The 11,540-nt window shown below is 55.2% G+C and overlaps 1 protein-coding gene across 2 annotated transcripts in view; it reads left to right on the top strand.

Moving 5' to 3' along the window:
- Positions 1-4,821: 4,821 nt before the first annotated feature.
- Positions 4,822-11,540, top strand: part of LRFN2 (leucine rich repeat and fibronectin type III domain containing 2) — a 175,202-nt gene continuing 168,483 nt past the window's right edge. For both annotated transcript variants that reach the window (XM_045866162.3, XM_064597579.1), the window contains exon 1: positions 4,822-5,739. The gene's annotated coding sequence lies outside the window, so the exon portion shown is untranslated. The remainder of the gene's footprint in view (positions 5,740-11,540) is intronic.

Genomic DNA, 11,540 nt, shown 5'->3' with positions numbered 1-11,540 from the left:
TCTATACAATGGGGATAATAACAGTACCTGCCTCATAGGGTTTTTGTGAGAATTAAATAAAATAACCACTGTCCAGGGCAAAGAGGATTGCCTGGCACATAGTGTTGCCTAGCAAGTCTGCTGTCATATGCCTGATGGCAAGAGAGGAGATGGGGTTGGGGGTGCAAGGTGGTCTGAGGAGGGCTGGGGCAAGTGCCTGGATGGAGAAGAGCCCTGATCCTTCCCAGGTTCCCTTGGGCACTTGCCACAGCCCACAGAGTTTCTGCTTCAATACACCCTTAGGGTTTGGGGGTTCCCTGGCAGGAGGCAAAAGGCAGGAAAGTGAGTGGCATCAGTCCATTGTCCACTGTCCATTGAGTCAAGGCACCTCAAGTCCCACTCCGAGTGACTATTCAATTTCCTGCTCTTCATCTGATCCTGGAGATCATTTAGCCCCGACTCTCCGATTTTAGAGATGAAGCTGAGACCCAGAGAAAGGAAGAGCTGGGCAAGGTCACACTAAAGAACCAGAATCCAGATCCACTCTCTTCCCCTCTGTTGCTCTTTCTCCCACACTATCCCACAAGCTGAGGGTCTCTTAACTCTGTATTTGCCAGGGTGGTTCTCCTTGGCTGCAGAATCTGCACCGAGCTGGTCCTGGTTGCCTTGGCCTTCCCTTCGCTGGATGCCTACTACACCTTGGGCTGTACAAGATAATTTGCCACGGAGTGGTATCCAGGCCAGTGTCAGAACGGCTGCTCTGTACAGAGGAAGGGGCCTGGGATGTGGAGGCAGATGATTTGGTCTGAAATCCAGGGCCATCCAGTCAGAGCTTCAAACTCTTTGAGCCATCATGTTATCTGTATAGGACTTAGAGTGTCTTTGTTGGTAAAATGGGGATGATGATCTATTTCGTGCGATTGTTGTGAGGAGCAAGTGAGGTAGCATTTGGGAATGCTCTTTATAGACTGCAAGGCACCGTGCCAGAGTTGGTTTGTGTCCTTTCTCTCTGGGAAGAGACTGCCTTCTCCTTCCCTCCCTTCTCCCTACATACAGTATTTAGCGGAGGGCTGGGTGGTGCATAGAGATACTTAGAGAGATGTTTCTGTCTCTGTTGATTGAATATGATCTCCCAGGATCCTCTGACCTGTTGATGCATCAGGCACCCCAGCCCCAGATCTGGTGTTGGGGCAAGAGGGTGAGGCTGTGAAGGGAGCTCGTGGGGCCTGGGGAAGGGGAAGAGTAAACAGAGGGCTTGCTGATGAAAAGTAAACTGGCTTTAGAAAACATACTCTAGCTAATGGCTGTAGGTGGTGTTAGTCATGCTGTTAAGGAATTTGGGAATACATATGCATACTAATAGGGATTTATTTGGGCTGCTTCTTACTCCAGCACTTGGGAAGGGTGGAGGGGTAGAGGGTACTGCAGGATTAAAAGACACTGGCCCTTCATCTCCAGAAAGTACACTCCTGGGTTGGGGTTGGGCTTCAGCTTCTGAGGATGCATTTGCCCGAGTTCCACAAGGCCTGTGGGATAAGCTGGGGTCAGGCTGGCTGTTGGTCCTGGGGGAAGCAGAGTGAATGGGGTGCTAAGAATTTAGGAGTGGCTCCCCGCTTCCAGCCCCTATGGTAGACTCAGTGGAGGGAGATCCCATGGCTTTATCAGTCTGTGCCCCAGTATCTGTCTTACTCCCCTGGGCCACAAAGTCACTCTTTAGGCCACGACATGCCACGGGAGACTCTGAGAAGCATCTAGTGCATTCTTGGGATTACAGACTGCACCACTTTTATAGAGCAAACTCCACAGTCCCCACTCTGTGACTCCATAGGCTCAGGCACCTGGCTCTGTCCTACCATCTAGTCTGAATCTCTCACTGCTACTTACATCAGTTTCTTCTCTTTTTCACACTTAGTGGATAGAGAAAAGAGAGGCTCCCCATGGTTCTTTACATAGGGGTCCTTCTATTGGTTAGGAAGGCCCAGGCCAACTCGGCTTTCTCTTCCTCATGCTGGAGGTCTCCCCACTCCAGACCCTCCTGAGACCTCTTCTGATAGGGAGCTGTGATCTTACCCAGCAAGTGGGTATTGGGAGCCAGCCGTGTGCCCAGAAGGGTGCTGGGGGTGGGGGGTCGGTGCCTAGAGTCCAGCCAGAAAGCCAAGTGATGCAGACAATAGGGTGAGGCTGGTCACAAGTGCCCAGGAGAGCAGGGGAAGATGAGTCATGGCCAGGGGCAGGGGGACCTTGGGCTAAATTCAGGTTGGAGTATTAGAGATATATCCAAGGGTGCAGCATGGCCCTGATATACAGCGTGAGGCCCAAGGCACAATCACCCTCTGTCACATAGAGACATAGAGAAAGGGTATGTGAAGACATCCTTAAGCACCTGCTGGGAGCTCTCTGGGAAATCATTTGTCTGCCCTGCCCTTCAGTGCCTAGACTCTCAAACTGGAACAAAGGATTATGGAACAAGAGCCTGATGTCCTTTGGCCCAGTAATTCTGCTTCCAGGAATCTAGTGCAAGCAGAGACACAACAAGAACGTGGGTGGAGAGTTAGGCACAAAGATGTCCATTACAGGGTTATTTTGAAGGGTGAAAATGTGAGATGTAGAAGAATCCAAATGCCCATCATTAGAACGGCTTGTGTAGCAGCTTTCTCTCCTCCTTGTTCTTTCACCCCTACCCCGGCCATATGCACCCCTTTGGGAAGCCCCAGCTCTCCTCTGTGGTCAGCAGTCAGTAAAAATAGCCGGTAGTTAGCAGAGCAGTACCCCTCCTCAGCCCTGCTGGGTTTGTTCAAACAATCAAAAAATCCACCATCATTCAGCTTTCCATTACTGAAGTGCAGATTATCTTCTGGGGGTTTTCCACTGTGAATGGTGACGGTAGATTGGCTTTCTCTTGGCCTCCCAAGGTACATCTGGGTCCCCACCCTGCTCCAACTGCTGAGGTCACTTGGGGGTTCCTAGAGCTGGGCGGGCCCTTAGAAAGCACACAGTCCAACCCCTCTGAGGGGATGGGATTGTCACATTGCTTGTTAGTACAAAGCCATCGTGAGCATCCAGGCCACCTGACTCCTAGCCCTGTGCTCAGTGGCTAGGTGAGGCAGACATAATTCGAAAAATAAACCAGTTGTCCTCAGAATTACCCAAAGTGCTAGAAATGAACCATTCATTTAAATAAATCTCATGAATATGCATTAAAAAAAAAGAAAATAAATGATCCAGGTCCTGGCTTTTCCTAGAATATCCATTTCCTTCTCTGAGTTGGGAAAACTTTTTGATGAGGCATTGGGTTCCCTTTGGAGCAGGGACTGGGGCATCCGTCGGCATCCCTGGGGGCCCCTGGCCCCTCCTCCACACCATCCTAATGCTTTTTTGGTTTCCCAGAGCAGCTCCATCTTGTTCTGGTGCCAGCCTGGTCCTATCCCTGCCACTAGATTTTTGGTTCTCTCATGGGTGACTCTAGGGTAAGGAGATAACCTAGCCTTCTGCCCCCTTCTCTTGGGGGAATTCAGAGACTTGAGCCTGGGGTACAGTTCCTCCTTCCACTCCTAACCCCCCTCCCAGGAAACCCCCACCTATGGTATGCAAAACCACAGGTAAGCAAGGAAACAAACACTGGCCAGGCTGATCTCCCCCTCCTTTCTCCCTTCCCCATCCTCCTCCCCTCACTTTCTCCTTTCTATCCCCTACCTCCTTCTAAGTACCTCCTCCTTCCTCCTTCCTCTTCTTCTCATTTCTTCTCTCCTCCTCTATCTCCACCCCCTGATTCTGACTCTCTTTTTTAAAGCCAGCACACTCTGATAAACCTTGACTTTCATCCTGGTCATGCACCCTCCCTCCCCCCAAGCTTTCCAGAATCCCTGCGGGGAAGGGCCTGTTTTTCAGGGTCTGCAGTAGGCTGACCTGGCAGTTTTCCCTGGATGCCCATGGAGAGGGTGCCCAGAACATAGGGCCTAGGTGCCTGGGCTTCTGCCAGTATGCACCCACCTGTGTGCATAGACAGGTAGGAGGCAGGGTCTTATATTACAGATTTATCCAGCTGAGTCAATCCTGGGCTGCAGAGACACATCCGCAGGCCACATGTGCCTCCCCGTGGGTATCTGGGACAGGTGCTCGGGAGGTGCTAGCCACTAGGAGAGAAGAGATGGACTGAGACATTTTCCCTGCCCCTGGATTTACCAGCCAGAGTACCGGCAGGAGTCTCAAATTGTCATTTCCTTCAGTTCCTCTTGGGAAACCCAGTAAAGGAGAGCCCAGTCCAGCCTTCCCAGGAACTGGTTGCTGATCCTAGTGGGCAAAGAGGACAACCAAAGGAAGATAACACCCTGGCCAGGCCCAGACCTTCTGATGCTAAGCCCACAGTCGGCTTGGAGTAGGGACTACCTGCCACGTGCCGTGGACAAGTCGCTCTACTCGTCTGGCCCTCAGTTCCCTCCTATGGCAGATGAGCGTTGTTGGGAGGCTCAGACCAGGAAAGAGTTGCAAAGGTGCTGTGCGAACTGCCGGCGCCACTGCACACCTCACGGATCCCCGTGATACTCACGGAAGGTCTAAGTCTGTGGGTGCGTATTCCGGGCGCTCATTTTTCACCTGTCCCTCGCCAGGACGCGGGCCTCGGAGCGGGGCCCGGGGCTGCGTGGGCGCGACCCTCCCAGCCCCCAACCCCAGCCCGGGGCCGGCGCGGCGGGTTTTCGTCCTGCAGGCGGCGGGCTGAAGGCTGCACGGCGCGCTCCGCACGTGAGGCGGCAGCACCCGCGCCGGCTGCGGCGGCGCAGCCCCGGCCGCCCGGCTCGCCTTGCGCAGGGGCTGCCCGCGCCGCTGGGTCGCCGAGCCCGCCCTCCCGGCTTCCGGGGCTCGCGGCCCGCCCGCCGCCCTGCCGGCCTTCCGTGCGAGGCCCGCTGTTCGGCGCTGGCCGTCGCCGCGCCACCCCCGCGGGGACCGCGAATCCCTCCGGTGTCGGCGGCGGTGTGGGTCGGCACTGAAGGAGGTGCGCCGGGCGGCGGGCCCGGCTCCTGCAGCTCCGCCGGCCGCCACTGGGGGCTGCCGCGCCGGCGAGCTCGGCGGGGACGGTGCGCACGGCCCGGCGTTCCCGGGCGCCTCCGGCCGCTGGGCTTTTCTCCGCCGCCGGCCCCGCGCTGCCTCCGCAGCCAGCCCAGCTCCCTCCCGGATCTGTGCGTGTGATCGCTGTGCGTGTGTGTGTCCGGGTGCGCGCGCGAGCGCGCGCGCGCGTGGGGGGCGGTGTGCACGCGGGGAGTGCGGGGGAGTGTGTTTGTGTGTGTGCGTGTGGGTGTGAGTGCCTGGCTCGCTCTCGCTGAGACACACACACACTCACACACGCACAACCCGGCTGGCTCCTCTGAACTTGAAGACACCCCACATTCCAAGATGCCGGAAGTCCCTGGGAATGCCCAGGGTTCTTCGAGCTGGAGAATCCTACCGGCGTCTTCCTAGGCGGCGGGGGGGAATTATCTTTTTTTGTTTTGTTTTTTGTTTTTTAATCTGGAAGAGAAGAGAACAAGTTGTGCTTTTTCCTCCCTTCTTTTCGCTAAATGCCATGGATATAACAGAATAAGCCGCTCAGGGCTCTCCCCGCGTGGACGTCCGAGGCCACCATCTGCCTGCGTTCGCCGGAGCCGGAGGGCTTAGCTCGAGCCTGTCTCGGGCGGGGAAGGATGCGTGGCCGAGCCGGGGAGCCCGGGCGCCCCGCGGAGCCGGCCTCGGAGCCTCCCAGCCGGGGATAGATGCTGCCTCGCCCAGGTGAGTGGTCGCCGCCGCCGCGTCTCCGCGATCGGGGTGTTTGCGGGAGCTCGGCGCAGGGCTGAACGCGCGGGGGGCGCGGGGGACCGGGAACTTTGCATCCCTTTCTTTTTCACTTGAGCACTCGTCACCCGGGCACTCGTGCGGACACCTTCTCTTTTCGCCCATCCTTATCGCGGGAGGTTTCCTTTCCTTTCTTTTTTCCCCGGGAGTGGGGGTGAAACTCTGGCGAGCACCGAGGAGAGTGGGTCCGAGTGAGGCCAGCGAGCAGGAGGGAGAGACGGGAGCCTCAGTTGTATGGCAACGTTGAAAGCAGCAGGAGAACTTTGCCTCCAGACCACTCTTGTTGCATCTCCCCACATGCAAGGCCTGGCTGGAGCTATTGCTGGGGGCTGGGTCGGACACCAGGGCTCCCTGCGCTCCGTGGGCTGGGTGGGGTGGGGTAGAGCTGGGTGCAGAGGGCCTGATTCAGCGCTGATGGAGGGAAGGCAGGCATCACTGCAGTTTGGGGAGGCAGGTAGGGCAGGCTCAGGGCCCTGTCCTGGCCTCAGGCAGAAGGCAGGGAGATCAGGGGGATTGTGTGTGTGCAGCTTGGGGCATCAGAATGGCATGATGAAGCAGTATGGAAACTGGCATTAGCCATGCCTGGTTGGTAGGTCTATCTCTCACCTAGCCCTGTTCTGGTTCTAAGGTTGGCCTGAGCAGGGAGGAGGGAGAGGGATGGACTGCTCTGAGGCCGGCGTGCTGTGCTCCCTACAGACCCTGAGGCAACGACAGGGAGGTGTCCTGCTCCCCTTCCCATCACCCCAGTACAAAGAACATAGGCAGCAAGTCCCAGGGAGACTGAGCCCCTGAAAGCCAGAGCCTGAGAAAGAATGAGGAGTGAGCCTGAGCAGAGACTGCAGAGGGACTGAGCCAGGCCGACACCAAGTGCACGCCGAGAATCACAGACACCACAGACAGACAGACACTTGGTGGGAAGAGGGAGCTGGAGTCCGAGGCATGGCTGTAGATGCTGACCCCCTGCCTTGCCACGGTGGTGTGTGTGTGTGGTGGTGGGGGGGTGGGCACTGTGGCTGCAATGGGCTGATTGGCCTTGTGGGACTGGGGGAGGGCACTGGCTGCTTCAGGAAACTGACCCCCATGGCAGGGGAGGAGCAAGGCTGGGGAGGAAACTGCCAGGCTCTGAGCTCTAAAGTTGCAGGGACCAGGGAGGGAGGTTCTGGGTGGGCTTTTGTCCGTGTGGTGGGGCGGGGGCGGGGGGGGGTGCACGGGCGGGGCAATTTGGAACTAATGGTGGGGAGGCCGAGGTAGGGGACTGTGGGGAGACAGGGAGTGTGGATCCCGGGTCCTGGGGTTGTGTCCTGGGCTGGCTGCCACCCTTGGCTTCATACAGCCACACACAGGGGAGCCCAGCTTGGGACTTGGTGTGGGGTACTTTGGAGGCTGAAGGGGATCAGGGTCGCGCAGGGAGGACTCGGGAGGAAGCTCCTGAGGGCCTGGTCTTGGAGCTGTCAGCCTCCGTGGACCCCACCAGCTGCCTGGGCCCTTCTGCTGATGCTGGGATGTCATCTTTCCCTTCTGACTCTGGCTGGGATGCAGAGTTCCGTCCATCTCTCTCCTCCAGCTCCTCACATGCGTCTGCTCAGGCCCCCTGTCCAGCCCTCAATTTAGAGTTTCTGGTCTAATTCCTGCTCAGGAATATCGTTACTTAACTTCCTGCCCTCGCCCAGGGGAATACAAACAGCCAACGTGGCATTTCGGTCTCAGCCTCTGGCGCGGCTTCTCCAGGAGGTCGACTCCCAGCTGCAGCTCCTGGCCGGCTGGATGGGGTGCCCACCGGCGGCTGCTGGGGCTCAGGCTCGCTGCTTCTCTGCGGTGCCACTTCCTTGCCCAGGCCCAGCCATCTGAGAAGCTGGGGAGTGTGGTCTCAGAGCGGGTGAGCAGGGAGCTTCCGGAGGCTAGACTGAGGAGGGGACGGATGGGGTGGGAAATGCAGATGAGGTAGGTGGTGCCACTGGGGAAACTTGGCAGCCTTTTGGCCACCCAAGCTCTGGTTTGGCTAGAGTGGGAATCCGCTTTCTTGTCTCAGCTGCACCTCTGAGGTGGAACCGAGGATCCAGAGTATTTGGCCCCCGAGTGTCAGGCTTGTCAAGTCTCTCCAGCCAGCAGGGTGGAGGAGGGCCTCTCCTCCTTTCAGAAAGTCCCCTGGCCAGGGTGGAGATGAACACCGTTATTGGCATCTGGTGCCTTCCCATTCTGATGGGGGAGGCCGCCAGACTGAAAGCAGAGATGACCGCAAAATACCCACCAGGGATAGCCAAGTGGAATCGGACCCCCCCACCAACAAAAGCAACAATTTGGGTGTGTTGTGATTTTTCTTGGGACACCATTGGTGTTTTAGGGTCCAACTTATTTGAAGGGATAGAGTCAGCATATCATGGAATGGGACCTACACTTGGAGGGTTTGGATTCAAATTCTGGCTCTGCCACATCTTTGTTGGTTAACCTCTGGAGCTTCTATGTTCTCCTTTGGTGAAAGAAAATAATAACACGTGACTCACAGATGTGTTATAACTTTATGTTTGTCCTGGTGCTCCCCAAACCCCCTGTTCAGATCTGGGGAGTGTTTGATTGGAGGGGGAAGGGCCCCTCAGAGACAGGAGGGTGATACCCCTAGCTTTCCCCACCCACCTAGCTGTCAGGAGGGTTTGATGCCATCACCTGTAAATTGATCGTTGGAAGACTCCAGGAAGCCCTCCAGAAAACTTTGGGAATTGATATTCAGAGAACAAATTTCACCTCCAAGGCTATGGCACCTGCTTCCCTCTCTTTCTTGTTTGCTTCAGATTTTTACAGCCATGCCCATTTGCTCAGGAAGCCCAGGCTCTGTGGTTTTCAAGTGTCATCTGTCACCCTTCCCTATCTGAGGCTTGAGTGTGAAATTTCTCCCTGAACCTGGCCCCTGCCTTCTCTTCTCTGCCTCTGCCTCTTGCTGTCCCAAGAGTGGCCTTACCAGGATGGTGTCGGGTCCAGACCCACTAAAGGGGCACAGCTCCTGCTGGGGTCTGTGTGGGGCCTATGACTGGACCTGGGTCCCCTCTGTAGAGCTGAGAGGCACACCCAGCTGGGGAGAGAGGCTCAGGCCCAGTATGTATTTAGTAGGGTCTGACTAATGAACCAACTGGAATAGGAGTGGAGAAGGAGCTCCCACCATAATGGGCATGCCTAAGAAAAGGTATTTTCAGGGAGCAAGCGGTCAGATATGAAGATGGGGACCAGGGAGAGTAGCCATATCCAGCCTGCTCAGAGTGAGGGCAATCAGGAGGGCTCCTTGGAGGAGGTGAGGATTTTAGGAAGAGCAAAAGCCCATAGAAGTCCACAGAAGGCAGATTTGTTTTCTCTTAAATTCTTAGAGGTTACTGGGGATTTGAAAGATTTCAGGGGTGGGGTACTGAACAAGCAGAATGGATATTCTGAGAAATTTCTGAGGCTGTCAGGCCCAGCTCTTGAAATAATTTCTTGGTTGCTTATTATGTGCCAGGCACAATGCTAAGTGCTTCACATTATTATCTCATTGAATTCTCCCAATTCCATGAATTTGTCACTATTGCTACCTCTACCTTCCAGATGAGAACACTGGGGTTCAGAGAAGTAGGGACCTACCAGGTCACTAATATGGGACAGAGCGGTCACTCGACTCTCATGTCTGTCTGAATTCAAAGCCCACCCACTTCACTCCTCTGGGCCGCTTTGCCCTGCTGGTGAGGAACAGTGGCCACCATGGGCCCATGCCTCTTCCAAGTTCTGCTGGCCTCGTGGGGAGGCTGACTTCAGAGCCTCCATTGCAGACCCCACGAGCCCAGCCTTGCCTGTGGGCATCTCTGTCCGCCCTGCCCACTCACTCCCACCGGTTTATAAGCTCCCCGCAAATAGGCAGTACCGTCCTCAGGGGTAGGACAGAAGATGGGACAGTGGAGTGAGCACCAGACAGAGAGTCTGGGAACCCAGCTCTGCTGTGTATGTGACTTGAGTGAGGAGCAAATCTCTTTACTCCCCTGGGGCCTCATTTCCTTACTGACGAATCAGAATGCTAATGCTTACGGCATGTGTGAGTGCACTTCATACAGTGAATAATACCGTTAGCGCTCAGGGTTATATTTGTGACCCCTTCCTTATTGATACCAAGTGACTAAAATGTTAAATGTAGTGCTTCTTAGGGTTGAGGGCCTGGAAGGTGGGCTCTAATGTATCAGCTTCATGTGGGACAAGGGTTAACCAATAAAGTCACAGGCCAGCACATGGGTGCTGTGCCTTTTGGGAAAAGGGAGGGTACAGAACCTGCAGAAGAAGGGCATGTGGGCCAGACAGTTGGGTGGCTTCAGTGGCAGGCAGCTAGCAAGGGACACATTGACATAGACATCATTTACTTTTGGAATCTGGCAAGCATCAGTGAAGGTTGGCCCTGGAGTAGGCAGAAGGAATTTTCCTTAGGCCGATGTTTCTAGACGTTCTTTTCACTGTGAACCTCTCCAAGGAGCCTTCTTAGACACTTTTTTTTCCTGATTGCACCCCTGCATGGATTTTAATACCACAGGTATAATGTATATCTGTTTATGTACTGCAGGTGTCTCCGTGCCTCATATACCAAAAGTAAGATTTTTTTTCACCCCGCCCAAGAACAAATTTTTGCCCCCTTGGGGGCGCTGTTGTCCCCGTTGAGAATGCATGCTTTAGGACTAACAGACCAGGATTAGAAAAAAGCGGATTATACTGAGGCTGGGAGAATCCAGGAGATGATGAGGAGGACAGATTCACTGTGACACGTCACTTCCTCAGGGGTGGTCCATGGACCAGCAGCATTAGCATCTCTAGAGAGCAGGCTAGCAATGCAAACCCCATCCCATTCCGGACCTCCTGAATAGGCATCTTCATTTTGTCCAGAGGGGAAGTGGGGGCGGGGTTGGATGCACCACCCCCAAACCCAAGGCTAGTTTTGAACAGAGGGCCAAAGGACAAGAGGTAAGAAGGCAAAGAGAAGAGACAGCCATGTGCTGGGTCACTGGCTTCTTAAACCACTGAGTCCAAATGCAGCAAGCAAGTTTAAGGAGTGTCATTGTCTCTACTTGTCCTGATCTATCAGTCTTTACTTTTTTCCAGGTGATTTCCTTGCATTGTAGCTGCAGGATGTGTAGAGGGGGTGGGGGTCCTGGAAAGGAGATATGAGGCTGTGTGTGGCCTGGCTTCCGAGCAAACAGAAGGCCAGGCCGCCTTGGGTTTGAACAGATCTGGGCCCTCTTTCTTGAATACCCCTATGGGCCAAGGCTAATGGGGACCAGACCAGCCTGAGGGACGGACCAAGCCTGAAGAGACAAGACTTAGGTTTTAAACTGTGTCATGCTGGATTAAGTAACCAAACTGAGCTCTTGTAGTTTATCAGCCTGCGTGGGATTGTCCGCCATAGACCCTGGGAATCCTTGGCAACAATCCTGTATTAACAGGGCAGCCCTGTAATGTAACGTGAGAGACTGCAAAATCCCCAAGTTGGGCTCTTTAGAGTTCAGTGCATTTACTATGGGCATGTCCAGTGTTAGTCCCCCTGCCGGCAGGAGCTGAGCGCCAGTCAACCTGAGAAGCAGGACACCGAGTTTCTCTCAAGCCCCCTTCCTCTGGGTCATCTCCCCCAACCCGTCCCTTCCTCTACCCCATTTTGACCTAGGCCAGCACTCAGTGGTCTTCCTTCTTGTCTGAACTCAGGCCCCTAATATCACTTTGGTCCTCCCATCTCCCCTTCCCTAAGA

The sequence above is a fragment of the Mirounga angustirostris genome, unplaced genomic scaffold (assembly GCF_029215605.1).
Source record: "Mirounga angustirostris isolate CCGP_5_RB_7025 unplaced genomic scaffold, mMirAng1.0.hap1 SCAF_8, whole genome shotgun sequence".
In the NCBI taxonomy this organism is placed as follows: Eukaryota; Metazoa; Chordata; class Mammalia; order Carnivora; family Phocidae; genus Mirounga; species Mirounga angustirostris.
Note: the sequence above shows the minus strand (reverse complement) of the source record. Positions and strands in the feature narration are given on the sequence as shown.